At 35.2% G+C, this 7,022-nt stretch overlaps 1 protein-coding gene across 4 annotated transcripts in view; it reads right to left on the reverse strand.

The window, feature by feature from the left end:
* Window positions 1–7,022, reverse strand: part of LOC144977016 (calbindin-32-like) — a 149,132-nt gene that overhangs the window by 102,707 nt on the left and 39,403 nt on the right. The window lies entirely within an intron of this gene.

A 7,022-nucleotide genomic window follows, 5' to 3' on the forward strand; every position in this document is an offset into this window, starting at 1 on the left:
AGTTCTGATGGCTCAATATACCTTTTTTATATGTTTGAGTTCAAATTAAAAGATTAATTCCGACGGACAAAGGTTTAATTACGCTATAATCTTTGTCATTTAATTAACTTCATCTAACGTTGAAATTCTACTTTCATCTATTCTATGACAATTTTTTTACAAAGGATTCAATATAACATTTGACTCATCTAAATCTAAATAATTGTGGCTCTTTAGAATACTTTACAATACGAGTATCTGACAACTACTTAATATACCAAATAAACTAAAACAACAAAACTAATAAACATCGTGCGGTTTTGTGGTATTGTGGCATGACTCGCCTTCTGACTGAAAGGGCCCTGGCTCCAGTCAGCTGCTATGGCGACTCAAACATGAGTGATTGGAAGAGCTATTTATTCCCATTCTTTCACCATTCTCAAGTGTAAAAATGAGTACCTGATTGATAACAAAAAGCCCCCTTATTACAAGCGTCGTGTCGTGTCTCGTACCGCATGATCAGTTTCCCTGTTGGTATGGAATCTCCTGTAAAGCGCTTTCAACGCTTTTAGTTGATATTGCGTATTATCCCATCGTCTCAAAGCCCTGTTATGCCGGAATAACGAGGTGTTGGAAATTGAACATGAATCAAAAGTTATAAAGTTTGGGGTTCATTTGTATCTGTATGGTGGAGAATAGATTCAAGTTATCACTAATAAATAGAGGTGCCTTCATGAGTCAATAAAATGGAGATAAAGATAAAGGGAATAAATCTGACTAAATCTGAATAAATCAACAACATGTTGTTCGTTCATGAGTCAGATTTATTTATTACTTTATCTTTATCTCCATTCAAGTTATCACACTGCAAAATACTCAAATTTCCTATTTCTTATCATTCTAATTCTAAATTCATTTTTCGCGATTTGTGCGGCTATGTGGTCTAGTGGTATGATACTGGCTTTCGGATCGGAAGGTCCTGGGTTCAAGCCTCGCTCGGCGCATAGTTGAGTCCTTGGAAAAGGCTATAAACTCACAATCTCCCACCGTACTCAGGTGAAAAATAATTACCTGGCCGTTGACAGCGTGAATACCAGAGGGGTGAAGTAAACCCCAATGGCTTGATTGGTTAAGTATTGGACTTACTTAAAAGATAACGCAAAGAATTAACTTTCGGCTCTGAATTAAGCCGAGATGTTCTTTTTTTCCAGACCCTACCTTTCCATGATTTGTTTGATTTTTTTTATCCTAAAGGACTTTGCGACAAACGTCTATCTAGCTAAAACAGTTCCAAGCAATTCTTTTTGTTTATAATCAAACGAAAATAAAATCAAGAAAAATATTTTGTAATCAGTTAACTTCCATATTCTGAAAACAAAAAAAAATTGTATTTTTAAATACGTGTCTTTACAGTACGGCATTAACTGGTTGGCGAGGGCATGCACAGAGAATGGTATCATAATGAGGCTAAGGCGTATGAACTTTGCAGTTATTTATAGAACTGCAACGTCTACGTGTATTTCGATAGAAGTGTCAATATTTTCTACAATTTTCAATTTACAGAAACTGGAATAAATTTCGGCTCTATTAGTGTTAAAACAACTACTGCCCCCCCCCCTTCCCTCCCTTCCCAAAGATACCAATAGGGTTCAATAGTCATGACGTCAATTCCCTCGTAATGAGGCATAGTATGACCATGACTTAGTAACTGGTTCTAAACTATCGGAACAATGGCGGGCGCCCTCATGAAATACTTCTCCGAGAGCACAAAAGTGTATCCAGAGGAGAAAAACATAATAAATCTGATCATGTTTTGACTTTTATACATTCTGATCACATGACATGTGAAAAAGTTCTAGCCAGCATGAAGAATAAAAAGTACAGATTTTCTTTGTTTAGAACCAAGCTGCTGGTTGCTGGGCGGACATGACATAAGACTTATGAATCCTATTAGATGTCTTTGTTTTTCTGACCTGATTCCAGGACATCAAGCTTAATGAAATATAAAAGGTCCATTGCGCCAACCGCCTCATGACAACGTTCACTCAGTGGCTACAATATTTTGTCTATTATTGGCATCAATCTTGAACAGAAAGAAATAATGTAGGACAATAATACTTCATTGGTATTACTCAATGGCAGAACGGGAATGATTTATACTAAACCAACCTTATCCACACAACAAACAGTCATGCTATATTTGCTTGTATTAGAACGGATATACTCTTTGTAAACAAAGCTCGACTATTAACAAATATTATAGAGAAAACACTTGTCTTTAACCCTTTCACGACAAGACAAAAGGTCTCCTAATGTATAGTTTATCTCATTCTTTCTCCGGTTTTAAAAGCAGACCTTACCGTTTTTACCAAAGAATAGTAAACAGAGAAGCCCTTTGGGCTCCTTGTAAAAAAAAAAAAAATCAGTCTGTAAGGAAATTCAATCCCGCCCCCGGAAAATAATGAAAATTGTCGAGACTTCCTTATGTGTAGTTTTTATATGAAATCAAAATGTCAATGCTTGAGAGGACTTTTAACTCACTGCAACCCGTCACTAAAGCACACATTGCATCGCTATTAGTGTCTAATCTAAAACAACAAAAAATAATGCAATTTCTGACCAAATTCTTAAATATGTGTTTTTCCAGAGTACGACAGTTATCTGGTTCAACATTGCCATTTGAGTATAATGTAGATATCACTGATTTAGTAGTCTGGTCAGTTCTCATCATTCCCGACGTGATAAATGTATAAGTAATTTGATTATTTACAATGTCTGGGTGGCTTTGGCCCACTCTGACAAAACACATTTTTAAAAATTTTGGTTAGAAAACGGTTACTGTAGCTATCGATTGATTAATATTAAAATTTCAAATTTACCAAAGATTCTCAAACCCGAGACGTTATTTTGACAAGTCTCAGATTTGATTTTTATCGACAAATTTGACAAATTTAGAATTATTTGAACCTATCGATATTTAAAGTTAAACTATTTTTTTCGCCAAATATGAAAACAGTGATTTTTCATAGCACAGTTGAAATTGGCTGTCGATGCTAATTTAGATCTTAGATAGAAACATTTTGTTTACATTATCGGAAAAAAAACCAAAAAAAAAAAACAAAACAAAAAATAATATTATAAAACAAAAACAATAAACTAACTAACAAACAAAATGAAATAAAATTAATGTTCTCAAGACTATATATAAACAATATTTATTGGATTGACTTTTTTACATAATGATAACCTCTAAAAATATCCTAAATATATTTTAAAGATCGATGTTTGCGGGGGGTTTCAACGAGGAATATTAAAGTCAGCAAAGATAGTTGAGTTGGGAACTATGCGTAAGTTTTCTTCGATTCAAAGAAATTTAAAATGTCCATCATTTATTAATTTTCTTATTATTAGAAAAAAAGACTGCCCCCCCCCCCCCCCAAAAAAAAAAAAAAGAAACAAAAAAAAAAAAAAAAAAGGAACCAAATACAAAGAAAAACATACGATAATTTTAGTATATTCGTTGTGTTGAGAAAACAAAGAGGTGCACATTTAATAGTCAAAAGACTAATGAAAGGATGAAAATCAACGTGCACATATATGCAGGTCTGATAGCCAAATACAATTATGAGCTTGTTTTAACATTGTTGCAATGGACAGTATTTTGTAGTAGGGAGGTCTGTTGTGATGGGTATCAATTTTTTTTTTAAATTTAAAACGAGAAAAACTGATTGGAAACGTAATAGTGATGGTGATGGTGGTAGTGATAGCGGTAATGGTGATGATTGTGGTAGTAATGATGATGGTAATATTGTTATTGTTATTATTATTGTTATTGTTGTTATTATTATTGTCATTATTATTATTATTATTATTATTATTATTATTATTATTATTATTATTATTATTATTATTATTATTATTATTATTATTATTATTATTGTACGTATTGGTGGTATTACGATTGTTGTATTTTTTTGTGTGGTGTATCAGTTTATTTTTGGTTCCATTTACCATTTTTTCCCACTTTCATGTATTTTGTCATCAAATTGTTGATTTATTGGCGAAAGCCTAAGATTGAATAAACTTTGAAACTTTGTGTTTGTTAGACAGTATTTCCATTGCAACAATGAGTCCATATCAATATGGGTTATCAGACCTGTAAATGTGTGCACGTCAGTACAAATGGAAATGGACAGTACTGTACTGTTTCTATCCGAAGCCTTTCCGTTTTTACCCTTTCCCTAGTCATTTTTAATAACAAGAAATAAAATAAGTAGGAAAGTACCAGAAGACAACAGAGAATAAAAACTTTCGCGGCGGCGATGGGGGCTTGAACCAGCGACCTTACTGGTACGACAACTCCGCCTGACCGGGGAGATCTACCGTATGAGCTATCCACGACCCCCAAAAAGTCGCTTCAAATTCTAGTTTATCGAGAGCCACTTCTCCCCGACTACTTGAGGTCACGGGTTCAACACACACACAAACGCTGCATTGTTATTTGGCCAGCATTTAAGCTAAAAAGTCAATATTCTCAACACAAACATGTAATTCTTACGATTCCAGGCATCAGTCACCCTCTCCCCCGAATGCTCTCTACTTTTCCAAATACTCAACTTTGCGCCGCCCGAAGCAGCACTCGAACCATAGATCTCCAGGTTCAAGTCATGTATCCATACCACGAGATTACAAAGTCTCACAAATGACCATAATGCGCTAAGCGTTTCTTCTTAAACGCCTCTTGATGCTGCTGCAGTTTGACCAAAAAATAAAGAAAGAAAGAAATAAAATAAAAAAAAAAATTATATAGTGCAATATCCACTATCTTGGCTCAGCCGTTCGGTCTTTGCTTCGTATCCGAAAGGTACCGAGTTCGATCACCCGCCGCTGCGATGTGTGGCCTTGAGCAAGTCACCTCATCCTAGCTCACTTTGCCGTGCTGCTCTGCGGCTCAAGGACTCAACCATGCGCCGAGCGAGGCTCGAACCCAGGACCTTCCGATCCGAAAGCGAGTGTCATATTAGACCACATAGTCGCACAGAAGAACTTATTTCTCATTTTGTATAAGACGTTCACTCCATATTATGTCAATAGTTTCCAATGACTAACAAATTGTCAAATCCTAGACTATATATCCGACATTTATTTAGAATTCTTTAGAAGTCTTGATTTCATGATCATTTAACATTAGGTTTTTAAGCATTAAGTAAATGTATTCTGACCAATATTATTATGATTTATTTTTTTATCCGTACACGGAGTTATTGTGCGTGCGTGCCATGAATGCTTGCGGTTCTCGCGCCATTGTTCTGTCTTCGGCAAACGATAAAACATTAAAAATCTGCCATTGGGCACAGTATTGAAAAGAATAATATCATAATTAGTCAGTTAACCATTGCACACTGGGAAAATATGTCTTTAAAAATCTGGCCAGAAAACTTGTCCTTCAAATATCGATCGATTTAAATGACCCTCATCTTGGTAAAAATCTCAAACCTGGAATTTCGCAAAGTCAGAGGGGTGAGTGTTTTTGCCAAGACGAAGGTCATTTAAATCGATCGATATTTGTACGACGAGTTTTCTGGCCAAATTTTTAAATACTTATTTTTTCAGAGTACGGCAATTAACTGGTTAAATAGAGATTAGGTTTAATGATCTTAGAAAGCGGGCAAATATTGATTGGGCAGAGTTACATCTAGATACTTCTCTTACAAAGAATTCTAAATGAAGGAAAAGCAATACATTGTCTGAGCTACATTTCTATTGAAATTGCCAAGGTTTTGTTTTGCCTCGAGATAAAAATGTGAGATTGGATCAGAATGATGAAATTTTAAAAAATGAATAAAGGAGTCACGTTTCAAACTCAAACTGGTCACAAACCTCAAAGATGTTTATTTATTATTATTTTTTTTTGGTTTGTTTTTATGTTTGTTTTTTTCAGCGTTTGTGACACTATCCGGTCCTATAAGTGCCAGTCGAAAGCATGATGATAGAGAACAAGTTGTAGATCTTAAAGTTAACGGCATTAAAGAAAAAGTAAGACAATGGGGACTGCTTCTAATGGGGAACTTCAGATTCAACGAGCAATCTTCTGATGACATTGCCTTGTCCTACTTGTTAAGCGTTTCTGTATTACTGCTGGCTTCCGACTATTGTAAAGCGCCTTGAGTATTTAGAGGATATAGAAGTAAAAAAAAAATATCTCTCTTTTTTTTTTAAAGGGTCTTCTTTAACCCTTTGAAGACTGATTTCCTTTGTTACCAAGTGAATGAAGGTCGAGTTGCATTGCTCACACTGGCTCTTTGACCATACGGTAAGATATGATATCGGGTTAGAAAAGAAAAGTAGTCATTCAGAGTCATTCGTGAAATGTACAATAGCAATTGGATTCAATAGTCTGATGTCACGTCGCCCAGCAACGGCGAGCAGCGTGGTTCTAGACAAAGAAAATCGGTACTTTTTATTCTTCATGCTGGCTAGAATTTTTCATATGTCATGTGATCAGAATGAATAAAAGTCAAAACAAGATCATATTTATAATCTTTTTCTCCTCTGGATACACTTTTATGCTCGTCGGAGAAGTATTTCATAAGGAGGTCCGCCATTGTTCCGATAGATTAGAGCCAGTTAATTACCTGCGTCATTACGAGGGAAGTGACGTCATGACAATTGAAGCCTATTGTTTGCCACCGTTTGAATAGGATGCTAATCTATCTTAAAATACTTACACCAGATCTAACAGACGCAGCTAACCAATTACAGCTGGGTGGATCGGGGGTGGCGGTTAGAAAGAAGAATCTCGCCCGCTTTCGGGATATATCTCGATCCCCATACTTATGTGAAGCGAATACTTTACAAACTGAGCTATCGGGACCCCATTAGTGAAAAACTGAACCCAAAGTGTAAAGGGTTAATTTGTTTGAGATTCACCAGTATAAAATCACAGTAATAATTCTATATGCCAGAATTTTATGAGTGAATATTGCCATAAAAATGGGGAAACAATACTGGTAAATAAAATAGCAAATAACGCTCTTTATATC

This window comes from Berghia stephanieae, chromosome 7 (genome assembly GCF_034508935.2).
Source record: "Berghia stephanieae isolate SIO BIC M18660-M18661 chromosome 7, UCSD_Bste_1.3, whole genome shotgun sequence".
Lineage (NCBI taxonomy): Eukaryota > Metazoa > Mollusca > Gastropoda > Nudibranchia > Aeolidiidae > Berghia > Berghia stephanieae.